At 37.8% G+C, this 23,615-nt stretch overlaps 1 protein-coding gene across 2 annotated transcripts in view; it reads right to left on the bottom strand.

Moving 5' to 3' along the window:
• Nucleotides 1-23,615, bottom strand: part of CNTN4 (contactin 4) — a 975,711-nt gene that overhangs the window by 728,103 nt on the left and 223,993 nt on the right. For both annotated transcript variants that reach the window (XM_043443117.1, XM_043443116.1), the window contains exon 3: nt 19,399-19,454. The gene's annotated coding sequence lies outside the window, so the exon portion shown is untranslated. The remainder of the gene's footprint in view (nt 1-19,398; nt 19,455-23,615) is intronic.

The raw sequence follows: 23,615 nt of genomic DNA, 5'->3' as shown, positions 1-23,615 counted from the left end.
GATAAGTGAGGTAGAAGATAAAATGGTGGAAATAAATGAAGCAGAGAGGAAAAAAGAAAAAAGGATCAAAAGAAATGAGGACAACCTCAGGGACCTCTGGGACAATGTGAAACGCCCCAACATTCGAATCATAGGAGTTCCAGAAGAAGAAGACAAAAAGAAAGGCCATGAGAAAATACTCGAGGAGATAATAGCTGAAAACTTCCCTAAAATGGGGAAGGAAATAGCCACCCAAGTCCAAGAAACCCAGAGAGTCCCAAACAGGACAAACCCAAGGCGAAACACTCCAAGACACATATTAATCAAATTAACAAAGATCAAACACAAAGAACAAATATTAAAAGCAGCAAGGGAGAAACAACAAATAACACACAAAGGGATTCCCATAAGGATAACAGCTGATCTATCAATAGAAACCCTCCAGGCCAGAAGGGAATGGCAAGACATACTGAAAGTAATGAAAGAGAATAACCTACAACCTAGATTACTGTACCCAGCAAGGATCTCATTCAGATATGAAGGAGAACTCAAAAGCTTTACAGACAAGCAAAGGCTGAGAGAATTCAGCACCACCAAACCAGCTCTTCAACAAATGCTAAAGGATCTTCTCTAGACAGGAAATGCAGAAAGGTTGTATAAACGTGAACCCAAAACAATAAAGTAAATGGCAACGGGACCACACCTATCAATAATTACCTTAAATGTAAATGGGTTGAATGCCCCAACCAAAAGACAAAGATTGGCTGAATGGATACAAAAACAAGACCCCTATATATGCTGTCTACAAGAGACCCACCTCAAAGCAAGAGACACATACAGACTAAAAGTGAAGGGCTGGAAAAAAATATTTCATGCAAACGGAGACCAAAAGAAAGCAGGAGTCGCAATACTCATATCAGATAAAATAGACTTTCAAATAAAGGATGTGAAAAGAGACAAAGAAGGACACTACATAATGATCAAAGGATTAATGCAAGAAGAAGATATAACAATTATAAATATATATGCACCCAACATAGGAGCACCACAATATGTGCGGCAAACGCTAACAAGTATGAAAGAGGAAATTAATACTAACACAATAATAGTGGGAGACTTTAATACCCCACTCACAACTATGGATAGATCAACTAAACAGAAAATTAACAAGGAAACACAAACCTTGAATGACACAATGGACCAGCTAGACCTGATTGATATCTATAGGACATTTCACCCCAAAACAATCAACTTCACCTTTTTCTCAAGTGCACACGGAACCTTCTCCAGAATAGACCACATCCTGGGCCATAAATCTGGTCTTGGAAAATTCAAAAAAATTGAAATCATTCCAGTCATCTTTTCTGACCACAGTGCAGTAAGATTACATCTCAATTACAGGAAAAAAATTGTTAAAAATGCAAACATATGGAGGCTAAATAACACGCTTCTGAATAACCAACAAATCATAGAAGAAATCAAAAAAGAAATCAAAATATGCATAGAAATGAATGAAAATGAAAACACAACAACCCAAAACCTATGGGATACTGTAAAAGCAGTGCTAAGGGGAAGGTTCATAGCATTACAGGCTCACATCAAGAAACAAGAAAAAAGCCAAATAAATAACCTAACTCTACACCTAAAGCAATTAGAGAAGGAAGAAATGAAGAACCCCAGGGTTAGCAGAAGGAAAGAAATCTTAAAAATTAGGGCAGAAATAAATGCAAAAGAAACTAAAGAGACCATAGCAAAAATCAACAAAGCTAAAAGCTGGTTTTTTGAAAAAATAAACAAAATTGACAAACCATTAGCAAGACTCATTAAGAAGCAAAGAGAGAAGAACCAAATTAACAAAATTAGAAATGAAAATGGAGAGATCACAACAGACAACACTGAAATACAAAGGATCATAAGAGACTACTACCAGCAGCTCTATGCCAATAAAATGGACAACTTGGATGAAATGGACAAATTCTTAGAAAAGTATAACCTTCCAAAACTGAACCAGGAAGAAATAGAAGATCTTAACAGACCCATCACAAGCAAGGAAATCGAAACTGTAATCAAAAATCTACCAGCAAACAAAAGCCCAGGACCAGATGGCTTCACAGCTGAATTCTACCAAAAATTTAGAGAAGAGCTAACACCTATCTTACTCAAACTCTTCCAGAAAATTGCAGAAGAAGGTAAACTTCCAAACTCATTCTATGAGGCCACCATCACCCTAATTCCAAAACCAGACAAAGATGCCACAAAAAAAGAAAACTACAGGCCAATATCACTGATGAACATAGATGCAAAAATCCTTAACAAAATTCTAGCAAACAGAATCCAACAACATATTAAAAAAATCATACACCACGACCAAGTGGGCTTTATCCCAGGAATGCAAGGATTCTTTAATATCCGCAAATCAATCAATGTAATACACCACATTAACAAATTGAAAGATAAAAACCATATGATTATCTCAATAGATGCAGAGAAAGCCTTTGACAAAATTCAACACCCATTCATGATTAAAACTCTCCAGAAAGCAGGAATAGAAGGAACATACCTCAACATAATAAAAGCTATATATGACAAACCCACAGCAAGTATCACCCTCAATGGTGAAAAATTGAAAGCATTTCCCCTGAAATCAGGAACAAGACAAGGGTGCCCACTCTCACCACTACTATTCAACATAGTGTTGGAAGTTTTGGCCACAGCAATCAGAGCAGAAAAAGAAGTAAAAGGAATCCAGATAGGAAAAGAAGAAGTGAAACTCTCACTGTTTGCAGATGACATGATCCTCTACATAGAAAACCCTAAAGACTCTACCAGAAAATTACTAGAGCTAATCAATGAATATAGTAAAGTTGCAGGATATAAAATTAACACACAAAATCCCTTGCATTCCTATATACTAACAATGAAAAAACAGAAAGAGAAATTAAGGAAACAATACCATTCACCATTGCAACAAAAAGAATAAAATACTTAGGAGTATATCTACCTAAAGAAACAAAAGACCTATACATAGAAAACTATAAAACACTGATGAAAGAAATCAAAGAGGACACAAACAGATGGAGAAACATACCATGCTCATGGATTGGAAGAATCAATATTGTCAAATGGCTATTCTACCCAAAGCAATCTATAGATTCAATGCAATCCCTATCAAGCTACCAACGGTATTTTTCACAGAACTAGAACAAATAATTTCACAATTTGTATGGAAATACAAAAAACCTCGAATAGCCAAAGTAATCTTGAGAAAGAAGAATGGAACTGGAGGAATCAACCTGCCTGACTTCAGACTCTACTACAAAGCCACAGTCATCAAGACAGTATGGTACTGGCACAAAGACAGAAATATAGATCAATGGAACAGAATAGAAAGCCCAGAGATAAATCCACGAACCTATGGACACCTTATCTTTGACAAAGGAGGCAAGGATATACAATGGAAAAAAGACAACCTCTTTAACAAGTGGTGCTGGGAAAACTGGTCAACCACTTGTAAAAGAATGAAACTAGAACACTTTCTAACACCATACACAAAAATAAACTCAAAATGGATTAAACATCTAAATGTAAGACCAGAAACTATAAAACTCCCAGAGGAGAACATAGGCAAAACACTCTCTGACATAAATCACAGCAGGATCCTCTATGACCCACCTCCCAGAATATTGGAAATAAAAGCAAAACTAAACAAATGGGACCTAATGAAACTTAAAAGCTTTTGCACAACAAAGGAAACTATAAGCAAGGTGAAAAGACAGCCCTCAGATTGGGAGAAAATAATAGCAAATGAAGAAACAGACAAAGGATTAATCTCAAAAATATACAAGCAACTCTTGAAGCTCAATTCCAGAAAAATAAATGACCCAATCAAAAAATGGGCCCAAGAACTAAACAGACATTTCTCCAAAGAAGACATACAGATGGCTAACAAACACATGAAAAGATGCTCAACATCACTCATTATCAGAGAAATGCAAATCAAAACCACAATGAGGTACCATTACACGCCAGTCAGGATGGCTGCTATCCAAAAGTCTACAAGCAATAAATGCTGGAGAGGGTGTGGAGAAAAGGGAACCCTCTTAAACTGTTGGTGGGAATGCAAACTAGTACAGCCGCTATGGAGAACAGTGTGGAGATTTCTTAAAAAACTGGAAATAAAACTGCCATATGACCCAGCAATACCACTTCTGGGCATACACACCGAGGAAACCAGATCTGAAAGAGACACATGCACCCCAATGTTCATCGCAGCACTGTTTATAATAGCCAGGACATGGAAGCAACCTAGATGCCCATCAGCAGATGAATGGATAAGGAAGCTGTGGTACATATACACCATGGAATTTTACTCAGCCGTCAAAAAGAATTCATTTGAACCAGTCCTAATGAGATGGATGAAACTGGAGCCCCTTATACAGAGTGAAGTAAGCCAGAAAGGTAAAGAACATTACAGCATACTAACACATATATATGGAATTTAGAAAGATGGTAACGACAACCCTATATGCAAAACAGAAAAAGAGACACAGAAGTACAGAACAGACTTTTGAACTCTGTGGGAGAAGGTGAGGGTGGGATGTTTCGAAAGAACAGCATGTATATTATCTATGGTGAAACAGATCACCAGCCCAGGTTGGATGCATGAGACAAGTGCTCGAACCTGGTGCACTGGGAAGACCCAGAGGAATCGGGTGGAGAGGGAGGGGGGAGGGGGGATCGGGATGGGGAATACGTGTAAATCTATTGCTGATTCATGTCAATGTATGACAAAACCCACTGAAAAAAATAAATAAATAAATTTAAATAAATAAATAAATAAAATAAAATAACTCTTGTAAAAATTAACTCTTCTGATTTTAAGAGCTAGACATCACAAAAAATACCTCTCAGCCAAAGGACATTTCAATCCTCCCCTATGGCTAAGATTTCCAATACTTTATTGAATAAATGCATTAGAGTGGGCATCCTTGTTTTGTGTCTGATGACAGAGGCAGACTTTCAGTTTTTCACCACTGAGAATGATGTTGGCTGTAGGTTTTTCATATACAACTTTTCTATGTTGAGGAACACTGTCTCTATACCCACTTGTTGTGCATCTTTATGAAAATGGCTGTTGAATTGTGTCAAATGCTTTTCCTATAGCTACTGAGACGATCATATGATTTTTATCCTTTCTTGTTAATTAATGTGATATCACATTTATTGATTCAAGGAGGGTCATCCTTGCATCCCTGGAATAAATCACACTTGATCATGCTGTAGCATGCTTTTAATGTGTTTGCCTCCTAATAATAATACTTCATTGAGGATTTCTGCATTTATGTTCACCAAGAATACTGACCTGTAATTTTCTCTTTTTTCATGGTGCCCTTGTCTGGTTTTGGTATCAGCATAACTCTGGCTTCATAAAATGCATTTGGGAGGTTTTCCCATCTTTAATTTTTTGGAAGAGTTTGAGGACAGATATTAAATCTTTCTTGAATGTTTTGTAGAATTTGCTAATAAAGTTGTCTGGGACTAGGATTTTATTTTTGGGCAACTTTTATTACTGTTGCTAGTAATCAGTCCACTCACATTTTCTATTTTTTCATGACTCTGTCTTGGAAGGCTTCATATTTCAAGGAATTCATACATCTCTTTTAAGCTGTCCAGTTTGTTTGTGTATAAATATTCAGAGTAGTCTCTTATCAGTTTTCATGTTTCTGTAGTAACAATTTGAACTTCTCCCTTCCTCTCTAATTTTAATTACTTTGGTCCATTCTCATTACTGTTGATTTGCCAATTTCATTTTTTTCCAAAATGCCACCACCAGGGCTCACAGGGCTTCCGTGATAGCTCAGTTGGTAATGGATCCACCTGCAATGCAGGAGAACTGGTTTGATCCCTGGGTTGGGAAGATCCCCTGGAGAAGGGATAGGCTACCCACTCCAGTATTCTTGGGCTTCCCTTGTGGCTCAGCTGGTAAAGAATCCACCTGCAATGTGGGAGACCTGGGTTCAACCCCTGGGTTGGGAAGATCCCCTGGAGAAGGGAAAAGCTACCCACTCCAGTATTCTGGCCTGGAGAATTCCATGGATTGTATAGTCCATGGGTCACAAAGAGTTGGGCACAACTGAGTGACTTTCACTTTCACTTTCAGTGCTGGCAGATGCTTCAAAAAGTAGTAGGTTGGTCCCGTTTACTCCATGCATATGATTTTATTCATTATTTCTTTGCATTTGTAGGTAGGCACTGGTTTACAGTAGCCAGGTCTACCATGTTTTCTAGCATCACCTCTCATCTGTAAGAAAGGGTGATGTTAGAGAAATCTTTCAGTATTGTTGGATTTAAGTTTCCCAATCTATAAGATAAGAAGTTGGGACTTAATCCCTTAAGTAAATGGGTTCTTTTCTCTATAATAAGCAATTTTAGAACAGGGACAAGTTTTTTGAAAAGACTCTACTTCATTCTCAATATGCTACCATTTAATTATTCAATTACTTCTAGTGAAATTTTTAAACTATGTTACTGGAAAAAAAATCACATCTTAAGTCCACTTTGTTTGTGGTATTTTGTAACTGTGTGAAGAACCATCATGACTTTTTAAACCTATGGGTTGAATAAAATTAGGTTTACTATCACAAAGGTCTCAAGAGATAACATTAACATAAAACATTTGTTTATTGCTGTAAGATATTTTTTCAAGAGACCCTCCAAAGTGGCATACATTACTATTTCATCAAATAGAAAAAGGGAATGATGGCACATTTTTAGCTTGTCACGTTTAAAATAAGACATATGGTAGCTTGTCAAAATTTCAAAACAAAGTCTTGAATTTAGTATATTTAGTGCAGAATTACCCTTCTAATTACATGTATAGTAAAATAATTTAAACTTCATAGATCACCCAAAACATAGTGTAAATTCCCTTACAATCACACTAAAATGAGTTAAATTTGTTTCATTTTTTGTGGGGTTTTTTTGTTTTGAATTACAGTAAAAGTCATGTCCAAATCACTCCTAGGATTTGGACATCCAAGTCAAAGATATACTTACAGACACTACCCAAAAGCTAAAGATTTGCTGTCAGTTCTGGCTTAAGCACATAAATTTGAAGGGAAAAAAGTTATGTCTGTCTAAAGATTGTACAGAGAACCGATTAGAAAATCCAGACTTCAGGGGATTGATGGACTACATGCAAACTATTAGCATAGTTTTCAGATTTTGCAAGCACATGGACTTGGATAATATTATCCCAGTGGAGAAATTCAAATACAAAGTGAAATAAGATCTCAGATGGAGTGCTGATGGACCAATATCCTGAACTAAGTACATTGAAACAAACAACCAGAAACAAGCCAGAGAAATTTGAGAAGCTTAAACTTGGAGATCAGTGGAGGGAAATTGAAAGGAAACATAACCAACTTTATCTGAAAAGGATGAAATATCACACAACAGGAGAATGTTAACATATCTCCAGTGAGTCTGTTGAGGGCAGGGCATGGAAGAGTCAGGGCAATCTACTGTCCCCATTGAGATCTGTTTTGAAGTGAGACAGGCACTTGTCTCAAAGGTCAACGACTAAATGTGCTCCACAGACGTGGCTGCAGCTATAATACCTTTTAATCCACCTTTGAAGTAATAGATTAGAGATGAGATGAAAGCTAACTGGATCCTTGCTGGAAGAATGAAACTTTTAAAGGCAAACCATAATTACAGCTGCCTTCAAAGTTAGGTGGATGCCAAATCTTACGGACATGCAGAATTAACTGTGTTGGTGATGACAAGACCTAAGGTATCCCCAGCAGTGTTCTTAAGAGCTCGAAAACCAAGTTGAGAGCAGGTGGTTGGACACAGCTGCTGAATAATCCTCTTAACCTCATCTGTACTCCACAGGGAGAAAAATAGCAGGAAAATAGCCTCCACCAAGTGGTTGATGGCAGTGAAATAAAAGGAGCATCAAAAGTATACAAGGACAAATTTGTCCTAATGCTAATAATGTTGAACAAAAGGGACAGGCAGTTGCTATAGAGAGCTGTGTACAAGTATAAGATAAAGACATAATAAGTATAGCTACATAAAGGATAAAATAGAGTAGGATTCATAGGGGTGGTCCTTTCTTCAAGGCACATCTAATGCTATTATTCACTGAGGACCTAAATCCCTCTTAATGTCTCTTCATTAATTTTTTGCTCAGGAAATAGCCAGAAATGAATAGCTCTCAGTCAATATTTAATTGATGCTTATAAATTTAATTTAATCAGGAACTATCTAGATGTCTCTCTAGCCAACGAAAATTTAAGCAAAGCCAATGTAACAAAGAAAAATGAGAAGCAAAGCAGGCAACAGGCACCAGACTTGATGGGAGAGAGATATAAAACTTTACTGTATTAAGCAACTAATATTCCTGGTTATTATAGCAAAGCCTACCTAATCCTGATTAATATAGCTCCCCTCCCAACAAAGCATGAAATAAAAATGATCTAATATAGACCTTTGTTTCTGTACAATGCAATGGTTCTAAATCTTCATAATTCTTTATTATTTACAAGTCCCTAAATTGAGTACATTGACTGAAACTTCAATACTTTGGCCACCTGATGCAAAGAGCCAACTCATCGGAAAAGACTCTGATACTGGGAAAGATTGAGGGGAGGAGGAGAAGCGGGGCGGGGGGACAGAGGATGAAGTGGCTGGATGGCATCACTGACTCAATGATCATGAGTCTGCACAAACTCTGGGAGATAGTGAAAGAAGGGGAAACGTGGTGTGCCGCAGTCCACGGGGCTGCGAAGGGTCAGACATGACTGAGCGGCTGAGTAAAACCACGAGTTTACCTGGAGCACGCTGACTTTTCAGGCTCGAGGCCCGCTCACGGCGTAGCTGGGGAATCACATGTATCGCTCCCACAGTGAAGCTGCGGTCACTCAGTGTTCACACTGCGGAGAGGAAACTCCCAGAGCACAGTAAGTCAAGAGTCCCAGGTAACAGCCAGGCCAGAGCTTGCCCTTCACAGTTGAGAAAACTTAGGCTCAGAACTGTGAACGACTTGCCCAAAGTCACACACAAATAGAAGTCTTGAAGTTCAGAGCAGTGCTTTGTCCACAATGACAATCACAGTTCCTCATGTCAATGGTGAGAATTTACCTTCCCCAAAGGGTTTTCTTTCTCCCTCAAGTGATGAAGGAGGATGATCTTACCTCCCCTAACGAACTGAATAACATTTAGTTGTGCTTAAGAGAAATGGGAGAAAACAGGATACATGCTTTAAATAATAAGCAGTCTTTACTTGATGATGATGATAACAGCTAATCGATTTTGAGCAATGTATGATGCACCTGGCACTTTTCTGCTCCTTATGGACAATATTTGCTTCTTCAAAATATGAAAATCTAACCCAAAAGCGGGTTCTAACATTTTCTTCATTTTTTAAACATATCATCTGAAGTCTGGAGTGGTTAAATAAGTTTTCCAATATCTCATAGTAAATCTGTGACAAAATTGGGATTCAAACTCAGATCCTTCTTGATTCCAAGACCATGATTCATAATCACTGTTCATCTAGGTGCAGGTGAATAGGACCTACAATGGTTTTGAGTTTTAAGTGCCCATTAAGGGGTCAGACACACAGGATTCAAGAAATGCATCCACTGGAGTTATGTTAGAGCAGCTAGTTGCACCCAAACTCCTACCTTTCCACACGGTGGTAAGGCGCTAATAGAAACTTTGTGTATGAGAATCCAATAGGAACAGGAGACAGCTATGCTGAGCTGCTTTCAGCTGGCGCTGCAGAAAAATCACACTTGGCTGTAAAGAAGCTGTTGATTGCTTACACGGTTTCTGTGGCACGCCAGCTCTTCTTGCCAGCCTGCTCTTCCTTATCAAAGAGCCAGAGTTCCAAGTGAGGTGAGAATCCCACTTGACAAGCAGACATGAGCCATTTGGGGAAAATACAAATTAAAAGGCTCCAAGACAGAAATAGAAGCATTAGCAGCAGGAAGTGTCTTGGGGATACACTGTGTCAGATTACATAGGGGAACTGGGAGAATAAGTGAGTCACAGCCTCCCAGTGGATAAACCCTGCTGTGTCAGTAGCCGGGCGGCCTCAGAAGCCGTGTGAGCTATTTAAAGGTGCCAGCACCGTCTCAATGCCTCCAAGCTAGGATCTGCTTAGTAACATCCTTGAATCATGCACAGTTTGCTCTTTTCTCAAGCCACTTTAGCATTTGTCCTAACTTCTGACCCGTTATTCCAGGCATCATAATGGCATTTTACGGAATTAGAGACATTTTGCCTAATATCACCCAGTCATTTGGTCAATGAACTTAAACTACAATGTTGATTTCAAGGAGTTTGTTTTGTTTGTTTGTTTGTTTAAATAGTATCAATATGTTGTCATGGGACATATTGGGTCAATGTCCAGGGTGAGAAATCTCAATTTTAAGAAAGAGAGGCCCCATAGGGTTTCCCTGGTGTCTCAGATGGTAAACAAAGAGAGGACCCCTCACAGGAGCCTGAGCAAAAAGTTAATTCGCTGTAAGAACAGAAGGAATCTCGGAGAACCTGGAGCTGTGAAGTGCAGCTGGAGTAAAATCACAAGGAACAGGTCGGGGCAAAGCAGCTGCCTTTTCTCTGTTTCAGGGACATGTGGTCACAGCTCTCTCACCCTCTGAGCCACGCTGCCTTCCTTGCCCTTTCCGGATTCTTCTGTGTTAGTATGTAGTGAGTTAAAATAGCTCAAGATTAGCATGATTCACTGGTTCCTTTGTTCGGGTCTCATCTAGACTCTGTGTCCTCATGAGAAATTCCTCAAAGAGAAAAATCTCCTGCTCCGGTCACTCCGTGGTAGAAGGAGACACCTTGCTTCCTTTCCGCCAGGGCTGTGCCAGCCGGATACTTCTAAGTGAAATCAGGGCAGTATACTGGGCAGACAACCCAAAGATTTCCTTTGTATTCAACCAACTGCCTTGAATGTTCAGTTCTGATCTGACTCAGATGACAGCCAGGGCGTTTATCCCTGGTTAATGTATCATACGAGCACTTAGCACCAGGACAGCCACTTCCTCACTGCCTTCTAAAACTCCCGCAGTCGTTGCCTGGTGGTTTTCACTTGTTTCACTCAGGGCTTCTTGACTGCTAATCCTGTATCAAAGAAAATTCAATACAAGACTCAGGGTTTCCATTTTCTATTGTTTAATGCATTTCCAGCTATTGGGAAAGAGTGGGAGGGGGTCTCCAGCTCTGGTCATTAACTAGTTACAGGCAAAGTACTTAACAGTTTAGAGAGTCTGAAACGACATAAGAAGATCCTGAACTAACCTCCTTCCATCAACACAAGGGATCGCCAGCTACATATAGAATAATCCCCTCAGAAAGAGACCTGAAAGCTGGATGAAGAGTCTCCAGAGCAAACGGTAAAACGACAGCAAGGGGATAGCAGAAAAGGCAGAGATAAAGGCTCGTCAAGAAAAATTCACACCCCAGTCAGATCAATTCAAAGATGGGAGCAATTACAAAAGTGTGGTTATTTTCCCTGCAGAGTAGGGGATTTGAATTCCACAAACACCTCAATGGCTAGATCCTGCACAACGGAGATGAGCCCCTTAAACCCCTGGATTTGAAAACCAAAGGGGCACATGCTCAAGAAAATATAAAACTACAGGGAACAGAAAATCTGCTTTATAAAAGGCTCTTGTGCAGACTCACTCAACACGAACAACAGCACAACACTAGGCTGAAAAATGTGTGGGCGGTAGGTGAAAGGATTCCACATCTCATCTTGAAGGATCTGCCTGAGAGGCAGGTACCAAATGGGACCCTCTTTGGGGGACATGATCTCAAGCCACCTCAAAACTCACTATGGAATTCTACTGTCTTGCCCAGGTTCAATGCATGGAAGAAAATGAAACCTGAAGCTTTTGCTAAACTTTAGTATAAGACCTAACTGTATACTACTCATGAGCTGTAGGAAATGAACACTGGTCTGTGACACTTTACATTCCAGAACCTTGGTAGAAGCAAAAGCAAAACCACCTCTGTGTCATGTTTTCACAACATAACATCCACAGCATTCTCACGTGAAAAAAATAAATCTAATATGAGCTCACAATATAAAAAGACAGACTATATGAGGGGGAAAAAGCTATGACAAGAATGAATCTACTAGCCCAGTAAAAAGGATATGCAGTGTAAGCACTCAAAATGAAAAAAGATCATGAACATGAATAGAAAGTAAGAGTTTGGAAAATGTTAGAAAGGAATTGAACCCACAAGAAAATAGCAGAACATTATAAAAGATACACAGAAAGAGAAATCAAAGAAACCAAATAGAAGTTCCAGGAAAAAAAAATAATAGAAAATTTAAAAGCCAACAAACATTTTAAACTGCAATTAAGTGCTTTTAACAAATATTCTTTATTTCCAGGCAATTGTTAATACTGCATTATCTGCCTTCTTCAGAGTCATCCATGGCCTTGTGACTTTGGCAATGAAATGTAAACAAAAGTGAGTGACACATGTCCTTCATGAGAAAGTTTTCAGACTTAGTTCATGATCCCACAGGTCCTCTGAATTCGGCCTCAGCACTTATGGAATCATTTCCTGACAGTGATTCCATCAACATGAATGGAATATGATGAGCAAAGCTCCCACGTTAGCTTGCAGTGGGTGTATAACATGAGGGAGAAATAAATGTTTGTTGTTTTTGCCCATAAGACTTAGGAGTTATTTGCTAGTGCAGCATAAATTTGCTATTTTGACTGATATAAATGTTAAATAACAGAGTAGACACTGACAAAGAAAGAATTTGAAAACTGGAGGAGGAAATGACAGATTTTCTCAAAAAGCAAAATGGTGATGTAAAGAAACAGACACTGAAAAGAATAACCAGGCATTATAGACAGGAGAAATAAATGGTCCCAAAACGTCTATTTAGATATACAACAAAGGACAAAGGAAAAGATGTTGAGTGTCAATTGTTCAAATAAATGATGAATGACAATTTTCCAAAACATGACCTCAGATTGAAAGTAAGGCATGAGTAAAACTAAAAATAAGTGCTTAATTGGACAAATCATAATGAAACTTCAGAACTCCAAACACAGAGAAAATCTTAAAAGGAAACAAACAAAAAGACCACCTATAAAAGGTCATCAGTGTGACTAACAGAAGACTTTAAAATCTGCAGTAAATAAAGAGTAGAAAACAACACAATAGTATCTTCAAAGTATTGAAGGGAAAAACTGGGCAACCAAGAATTCCAACCCTAGTTCAGTATCACTCCAAAATAATGGTTAAAAAAAATGACATTTTGTGACAAACAAACAGACCTGAACACTAACAGAAGCCACAAAAAATGTTTTGTGGGTGTTAATAAAAAAGGAATTTGAACACTAAAGATTAGGAAACTAGAAACAAATGACAAATGATAAATGGGCAAATGAATAGGGAATTCTATATAAATGAAACCTTAACTATATTGAATATAACAGTAAGAATCACTAACTGAAAAAAAATCAAGTTTCCATAGTATTTAACTATGTATATGAGAAAAATGTGGAACTTTGTGTGGTATAATTAGAAATAAAGTATTTTAGGTCTTATGTAAGAACATTATTAAATTTTGCATTGCTAAGTGTAAAATTAAAGGAGCTATATACAAATAGAGACATAATAAGAAATCTGAAATAATCAAAGAATAGTGGATTAAAGAAAAATTAGTTGTTCCATTAGAATTCAGAAAAGAAGAAATATGCAGAAACAAAAAATCTCACACAAAGTGTGCTGACACAAAATAAGACAGTAGAAAGAATGGAAAGATTGTTTAAGATTCAAAGTAAGTATGAACTTTTAAACTCCTCTGATACATGAGAAAAACAATATATTGAAAAGAATATAGCTATATGTTACTAAAAGAAGACACACACCTAAAATGACTAGTAAGGACTGGAAACAAACTAGAAATGGAACCCCTGGCAAATATTAATTTAAATAACGGAGGGATTTTAATCTTAATATGATATGAAATAAATATGTCAAGAAGCATTACTGAGAACAGAAAGAGTATCATTCCCTAATATCAAAGGGTTAATTCATTATGTGAAAAGAAGTCTGATGCCCGCATCTCTTGTATCTCCTGCATTGCAGGTGGATTCTTTACTGCTGAAGTACCACATGCCACCTTCATTAGATATCAAACTCAGAATTTGAGGGTATATATATATATATTTTATTTGCCACCATAACTCTAGGTCCTACTGAAGATGTTGGCTTATAGTGAGCTACCAATAAATACTTGCGAAGAGGCAAATGATACAATCTCAGCTATTCTGGCTACTCACCATAGCATAATCCTTTCCATTATCCACAAAGAAAAGCAGAAAGCAACCACTGTATCAAATGGAGCAATTCACACAGTCATTTTTTCATAATGTAGATTAAACAATTCTGCTTAATGTTACAATGTATAGTATACTTCACTGACTAACTCAATTATCTTCTATATCCCCAAACTATGATTTTAATTTTAATTTCCAAAGATAAAACCAAAGGTAAAAAAAAATAACTCTACAATGTTCAAACAGAAAAAAATCATAAATAATAAAAATGATAGACAATTGAAACATACATTTTCAGGCAGCAGTTTATTTTCTTACTGGCAACATGTTGACTTGCATTCAGAGGCACACGCACAGACACATTTTAATACAAGGCCACAGGGATGTGTTCTCTTAGTTCTAACATCACCCTCATGGTATGCTAATGCTCCTCTCAGCACAGGTAATGTAACTTCTGCGAGGGAAGGCTCTGTCAACTACTAGGAGGAACACAGGAAGCATAAAAATAAACATTCCTCTGCTTTATCAGAAGTCCCTACGGGACTGATTAAATTCATTAAGTGATAGCAGAAATTCTAGCCGTGCTTTTCTTTCTGGCAAAGATGCCTGTGGAGGGGGCGTTGGGGATGTGGGAGGGTAACGGTGGAAAAGCTGAGTCGCCAAAAACCGTGTTACAGCCTAATACTTACAACCAAGTAACACTCATTAAAATACATCAATTATATAATATTACAAGTCTATTTTACTTCAATTTATATATATATATATATATATATACATATATATATATATACACACACACACATATAGAGAGAGAAAGGAACTGTTTGTATTGGCACCATGGTAAAAATTTGACATTTGTTCTTCTATGTCTTACAATAACCCACCAAAATGGCCGTTAGTACCTTCGTGTTATTGTTAGAGGAATGTGTGGCTAGAGAAGATGTAGTTGATGAATTTTAAACACGAATCCATCTCTGACCCCATCTCTCATAACCAGTGGATTAAACCATGAATTTTTACAATTAGAAATCTGCCTTGGTCTTTGGTTTTGGAGAGCACAGCAGGACTTTGAGGAAAACCGTGCTTATTGACTTGAGTGACCGCCCAAGAGGTCTGCTTATTCTGTTACACGTCCTACTCACCACATTTGAAAGAAAAATCTTGTCTTCCTAAAACATGAATTTAGTGTTTTATGACTTCACTGATATTCATGTAGCATAAAAAGAGTTGGAAATGGCTGAGTGACTGAACAACAGCAACAACCATAAAATCTGGGCCAGTGCAGAAGACATGAGATGTTGGTTCGACCCCTGGGTTGGGAAGATTTCCTGGAGAAGGGGATGGCAACTCTTTCCAGCATTCTTGCCTGGAGAATCCCCCAGACAGAAGAGTCTGGCGGGCTACAGTTCACAGGGTTGCAGAGTGGGACATGACTGAAGAGACTGAGTGCACACACCATAAAATTCACCATTTACTGTAGAATTCAGTATATCTCAGCATGCTCACAGGGTCATGTCACCAGCACCACTATCTGACTCCAGAAACTGTTCATCACCCGAGAAAGGACACCAGGGGCCCACTAGCAGCCACTTCACATTATTCTCTTTCCTTAGTTCTTGGAAACCACTACTATGCTTTCTGTCTCTATCATTTTTCCTATTCTGGAAACTTCATATAAATGAATTCATATAATATGGAGCCTGTTGTGCTTGCTTCTTTCACTTAGGATAACAGTTTCAAAGTTCATCCATGTTGTAGCATGTGTAGATACTTAATTTTCCTAATCTGTTTAAATTAATATCATCCAATAAAAGATGAAAATTATGTGCATCAATCCAGAAAAAGTATTTTCTTCAATTTTCTCTATGTGCACAGGTTAGATGGAATGTTGTGGTTTTAAGAAAGGAATTTGATGCAAGTTCATACAAAAGATTATAGTCTCCATTTCTCCATTTTACAGGTGGGGGAGAAAAGAGTTTTGGAGAGATTAGTTTATCTGTTTGAGTATTTGAGCAGGAAATTAAGCACAGAGCTCTGAACACAAAATGTAAATTACTTCTACTTAGTGGGGCAGATATACAACAGGAACAACAAAATGGTTCAGTGACCAAACCTATCATCTTTGGTTTGTAAGAGACAAACTCTTAGAAGTCGAGCTTTTATTTTGTTTTGTTTTAGTCACTAAGTCCTGTCTGATTCTTTGCAACTGGATAGACTGTAGTCCACCAGGCTCTCTGTTCATGGTTTTTTACTGGAGTGGGTAGCCATTTCCTTCCCTAGGGGATCTTCCCGATCCAGGGATCAAACCCTCATCTTCGGCAGGCGGATGCTTTACTACTGAGCCACCAGGGAACTCGAGTGCCTGTAGATGGCAAAGGATGAGGCACGATGAGCTGAAGGCAGAGGAAGGCATCTGCTGCTCAAACAGGCCTCACGCCACCTGGGAATGCAGGCCCAGGGCAGAAAACAATCCAGTTTCTTCTAAGAGAATCTGGAAATCGTCACTGCATGTGAAATCTAATTTTCAAGTGTTAGCGACGAATTAAAATTTGTTTTCCTTTTTGAAATTAAATGAAAAAGAGAGAGAAAATGCATGAACCAAAGCACACTATTTTGCAGCTGTTCTGTCCCACAGGCTACAAATAACAGATAGCAAAAGGCCAAGGCACCAGAGGGAGCCAGGGCCCTCTATAAGACAGGGACAAAGGAGAATGAGGAAAATTCGAGGGAAGGTGACCCAACATTAATTCTGAACACGCCCAACTACTTAAACCTTTAAAGACAGAAGAATTAGAATAGAAAAGATGTCACTGAATCCTTCATTCTTTCCATGAATAATTACTGAGTCATTCTTCATGCACGTACTGTTACATTCTAGGAATACCATAATGTACAATAAGATGTAATCACTGGGCATCAGAGTCCAAGGTGGGAGAGTAAGATAATTAGGCAAGCAATTGCAGGACACTGTGATTATCATGTCATTCATATTGATGTCAGCAGCCAAGAGAAGCTTAACTGAGGCAAAGGAAAACACAGAAGGCTTCCTGGAAGAACTGAGCTTTCATTTAGTGATAAATGAGTTGATCACACAAAGGTAGGAGAAGGGAGAAGATGGAGAAAAGGGCTGTTCCTGGAAGAAGGGCTACAATGCACAACAGCAAGATAGATGATGAGATATTTAAACAATTTAAAGAAATTCAGGTTGGAAGAACCTACTTTGGAAAGTGTGGGGTGGGAGAAAGAAAGGTAGACAGCTAAGCAAGAGCCAGATAATGTTGAAACTTCTGAAGCTGTGTTAAACATCTGGAATTGATCCAAGGAAAACAGGGAAGACTGGCAGATTTATAGGTGGTTCTGGTAGTTAGATTACATTTAGAACGTGATTTAAGATCACTCCTACTGCCTTGTGTGGGATGGATTCTAGCTAGAGAAGTCTGAGGAGGTAAAAATAGTTGTTCACAGTAAGTGTGAGGGCACTCATATCCTGGAACAAGGCCAGCTCCATGAGAAAAAGCCTGGCTCCCTGAGAGACGACAGGGAGCAGAGCCTCCCCCACCCAACCTACAAACTGACCTCAGACACACAGACACACCCAGCAAACTGTGGGCTGATAGACTCATAAGAAATAATCAACGGTCACTATTACAAACCACTGAATTCTGGGGTGACTTTTTACAGATAAGAATTAATTGGTAAAGAATACCTTAGTTAATCTTGGCTTATGAAGGACTGGGGCTCATAAGGGGAAATCAAATTAAATATTTTTTTTCTATATATTTTTTTCAATAGAGGGTGTTAAGAAAATTCCCTGAGACTCAAAGAGTATGCATTAATATTACCCAAAGGTATCAAGCCCTATACTGAATCACAGAATATTTTGTTTTCTATTGCTGGGGAGACAATTTGGCCATCAGGATCCCTTGATAATTATTACATCTGTTAAAGTGACTCAGCTTTTTATTTTCTATACAGCAATGCAATGAGATTTTCCTCTACCACCATCCTCCAGATTAGCATTTTTCCCCATGAATGTCTGGTTAACCGTAGTTAACTTCAATATCACTCTTGCCACTTTTAAGGGCCAGGTCCTACTATGGGTGAACAATATCCCACAAAAAAGTATAGTGAAATCCTAATCCTGAGACCCATGAATGTGACCTTATTTGGGGAAAGGGTCTTTGCAGATGTAATCAAGTTAAGATGAGGTCATATTAGACTAGGGTGGGCCTGACGTAAGGACTGGCGTCCTCACATGAAGGGGAGATATAGACTCAAACACACACAGGGGAGAAGCCATGTGAAGGCAGACTGGAGTGATGCAATTACAAGCCAGGGAACACCAAAAGTTGTCAGCAACTTCTAGAAGATGCAAGGCGCAAGTGAGAATTTCTCCTTTAAAACTCTTAGAGAAAGCACAGCCCAGCCTACACTTTGATTTCATTCTTTTCTATTCAGTGAGAAAATAAATGTCCATTGTTTTAAGTCACCTAGTTCATGGTACTTTGTTACAGTGTTAGGAAACTAAAAACAGCAAGTTTTACTTGCGTATATCTGTATCTTTTATAAAGGAAAAAAATATGAAGTTCAAGACAGAGTGGGCAAGTGTAGACAGAGGGGGCATGCATGACAGTAACTTACAACACTCATGCTTTACCCCTAAAAGACTTCAATTTTAATGCCTCAACATTTGCAGACTCATTAACTTAGTATTTTGAAGATCTGACTGAAAATATTCTCTCCATAAGTCATGGGCAAAAATGCAACAACCTTCATTTTATTCCCAATACTCTTTCCATGATGCCAAATTCTGAACTTTTTGAATTATCATATTAATTTGAACCACCAAATATCTGCCTCAAGTATCTTCTCCAGAAAGAACCCACAGAGGGTGCAACTTCCTATTTTCAAGGTTCAAACTTGTATGACTTCACTACTTCTGTTAACTTCAACTTTCAGAAAGACATCAAAAATGATCTCACTGTATCACTCTAAGGATTGAATGTTTCCATAGTAACTGAGGATGCTAATCCAAGGTGAAATACAGGTAAGAAAAAGTTTTCCCTTTGGGGAAGCTTACCTTTTAGTGTAGATCTTGGGGCCACATGCTGTGGAGTTACTATATGTCAATGATTCCTAGAATTAAAAAAAAAATAATGTACAAATAAATACATTTTTCAAGGATAAATATTCTTATATGTAGTTAATGCTTAACAATTTCCATTCTAAACAAATTAGAAGGAAATAAACATTAAATACAGTTGGTTTGGATTCCAGGCTTGATAGAATGGCCAAAATTAGAGACAGGAGCTTGGGTTCTATGCTGTGTATCTCACTAGCTGTGTGAACTTTTTTTAAAATATGTATTTTTTAAATTTTTAAATTTTATCGAGGTGACCTTGATTGTTAACACTATATGTTTCATGTATACATTATACTTCTACTTTTGTGTGCCTCACCAAAAAAACCATGCTCATCACCACAAATTTATTTTCTATCTGTCACCCTTTACCCATTTTACCCTAGCCATGTCCCTCTTCCCAAGTGGTAACAAATTGAAAAAAGACACATGCACCGCTATATGCACCATTTGTTGCAGCATTATTTTAAATAGTCAAGGTACAGCAACAACCTAAGTGCCCATGAACAGATGAATGGATAAAAAGGATTCATATACAATGAAACACTGCTCAGACATAAAAAAGGTGAAATCTTGCCATTTGCAACAATGTGGATGGACCTTGAGGGTATTAAGCTAAGTAAAATAAGTTAGAGGGAAGAAGACAAATCTGTATGACTTCACTCATGCTTTATATATGGGATATTAAAAAAACTAATAAACAAAATTAATGAACAAACCAAATCAAACTAGGTGCCTGCCTTGCTGTGTAACCACTGAGCAGTGGTTTCACCACTTGACAGCTTCTTGTTAGTGTAACAACTTTAGAAGCCTGCGATATTCTCAGGTACTCAGATTCAGTAGGAGTGACCATTTCCTAAGAAAATATGTTACACCGTGATTTTAAATAATGAAAAACAGCTAGGAGGCATGCCACTGTTTTTGCTCATTTTATGATTACGTAAAATGAATGTAACAAAACTCTTCCAATAAATCTGGCACTATGTGTGCACACTAAGTCGCTTCAGTGGTGTCTGATTCTGTGCGAGCCTATGGACAGTAGCCCACCGGGCTTCTCTGTCCATGGGATTCTCTAGGCAAGAATACTGGAGTGGGTTGCCACTTCCTTCTCCAAATATGGCATTATATCTTCTCTTAAACCCACCAAGTTAACCTTTAACTGTGAAATACTTTTCTACCTGAAAGTACTTTTTCTTGAAGCAACAGTTTCCTCTCTAAGGAAAATATATACTTATTACTAAGAATAAATGGAAAGATTCTATTTCTATCTCAATCAAATATGCTATGTTTAAATGTAAATTAGACTAGAATTTTATAGTTAAAGATACTTCTGAGTGGCCTATATATACACACACACACAGACACAATGATATTTTCTATTATAAAAAGACAATTATATTACTCAGAATTAAAGTTGGAGGATATACACATATACACAAACATGAAACTACAAATATATATATGCACACACACACACACACACACACACATATTTGTGTGTTTCCCTGGTGGCTCAGGCAGTAAAGAATCTGCCTGCAACGCAGGAGACCTGGGTTCGATCCTGATCCCGGCGTCAGGAAGATCCCCTGGAGAAAGGAATGGCAACCTACTCCAGTGTTCTTTCAAAAATAGATGAATAGTGTTAGTTACTCAGGTGTGTCTGACTTTTTTGCAACGTCATGGACTATAGCCTGCCAAGCTCCTCTGTCCATGGAATTCTCCAGGCAAGAACACTGGAGTTCATATATATATATATATATATATATATATATATAATCAGTGACATATATATATATGCCACTCAGAAGTATCTTTAACTATAAAACTCTAGTCGAATTTACACTTAAACATAGCATATTTGATTGAGATAGAAACAGAATCTCTCCCTGACTACCGTAAATGCCTTATCACGTCTTACGTTTACACTGTCGCCTGGCGGGCGCCCTAATAGTTCATCACTTTGCTACGTTTCTTAATACGTTTACTTTCAGGTCAGTATCAATAAGTCTGGAACATCAGAACCAAACATCTTCTTTATATTGTTTATATATTGGAAATGGAATTTTTCCTTTTCCTTTACTTTCTTAAATATTCTCCAAAAATGATTCTAACAAATCTAAGGCAGTGCTTCCTATGAAACAAACAAACAAACAAATCCTATAATTAACTTAACCATGAATCATAAATACATCACTATTTGATTTTTTAAATATGGTTGGTCATCAGCTGTATATATATGTGTGTGTATCTCAAATCCTAATTTTTTTATACTAAGGATACCCACTGATAAGAAGGTAAACTTCTATTTACAGTTACTGGCACTATATGCAACTCCAGATTACACATCAAAAACAACAGCTAAAATAAGAGTTATCCTAAAAACAAAAATGGGAAAACTGTGGGCAAGGCTTCATTCTTTATTTTCAATTATTACTAGAATCTTGGCATATACATATGTATTTTCTTTTCTTCCAGGATGAAAGTAAAGATTACACTTATCCACTGGAATGATACATTCTGAAATGAAAGCAGACTAACTTCATTCATTAAATTATAATTATGTTCCTCTTGTTTAAAAGCACAAGCTCTGGGGCAGCTGCCTGGGAAGGGATGCTAGTTAAATTATTTACTAGCCATGTGATCAAGAGCAATTTGTTAATTGGTAAAAGCCTCAACTTCACCTACAAAGTAGGGAGGATAATGCTATTCAGCCTCAAAGAACAAATGAAAAGTAAGTAACAATGTAATTCAGTTCTCAGTCCACTACCTGGCATATGGTAACCAGTGACTCTATAGTAACATTGTTAAGAGTCTCCCATCCATCATGAGGGATGTGTATACACACAAAAAATGCAGTCAGTACTTAAAATCTACACATACTTCAAAGAATCCCCTCCTTATCCACATTACTTAGTTCAAAACTCACCCCTTCCATTTTAGGAACTGTTCCCTAAGGGCACTTTTATCTAAAGAATTTACCTGTTGGATGGGCTAACATCATGAACACCTCTATCAGATTTCTTAGATGCCATGAAGCAAAGGATGACGCCAGAGACTGGAAAGCAGGATGGAAAGGTTGGAAAGTAAGGAGTAATATCTAAGATGTACCCACAAAGGTCTATGAACACCTCAGTAGATATTAAGAAGCTTTTTTATTTAAAAATTGGAGAATGTTTATTTAATTCTAATTGGAATAAAATTTGACTAAGCAGATTCTTATCAGACATAGAAGCGATTTGGCGAAAACTTCCCATCAGATGTGCCAACATACAGAGATAAACCAGGTAGAACATACCTAAGTAGATTCCTTCAATGGGTTAAAATCACAGGAATTACTGAATACCAACTTTGTGCTGCTTTATTCAAGCAAAGAAACCAGGCATTCGTGCTAGCTGATTTTATAACATCCTCTCCCTAGACAAGAACACATGGAAAGGCTTTCATTCCATTCACCTTTAATCAGATTTCCCATGCATAAAAAGAGCATAATGCTAATTTTATTCCCACCTTACACTGTTTTTATAAGGGCAGAATGAGATAATCTATGGGGGGGGGGGGAAGGGAAGCAAGCAGTGTCCAGCACATAATACGCATAAAGTTTAAAATCATTGAAAATTTATTAAATTTTCCAATACTATATCCTTGTCCTTGTTGGCTCAGATGATAAACACTCTGCATGCAATGCAGGAGAACTGGGTTCAATTCATAGGTCGGGAAGACTCTTGGAGAAGGGAATGGCTACATACTCCAGTATTCTTGCCTGGAGAATTCCAGGGACAGAGGAGTCTGGCGGGCTACAGCCTACGGGGTCACAAAGGGTCAAACATTACTGAACAACTAACACTGTCATTTTCACCATCCTTGTCATTTACCTGCTGCTGTAATAAGTTTAAGTTACATTTAAATTTTAATGATGGCTTTTATTAGAAACTCCATAAAAAGCACATGTGAGAACAGACAGGAAATTAATACATGAACAAATGAATAAATAGATGAATCTACCTCTGCTAAGGATTGGACAAATCCGAGTTTTGAACAAAATCGGCTGGTATAAACGTAAATGTACCGGCTATATCACAATACAAAAGAACCAGAAATCCATGAATGAGTGTAGACCTTCGTGGCAAAAAGCAACTATGAAGAGGCAGCAGCTGGAA

Source organism: Cervus canadensis, chromosome 22 (genome assembly GCF_019320065.1).
Source record: "Cervus canadensis isolate Bull #8, Minnesota chromosome 22, ASM1932006v1, whole genome shotgun sequence".
NCBI classification, from domain to species: domain Eukaryota; kingdom Metazoa; phylum Chordata; class Mammalia; order Artiodactyla; family Cervidae; genus Cervus; species Cervus canadensis.
Note: the sequence above shows the minus strand (reverse complement) of the source record. Positions and strands in the feature narration are given on the sequence as shown.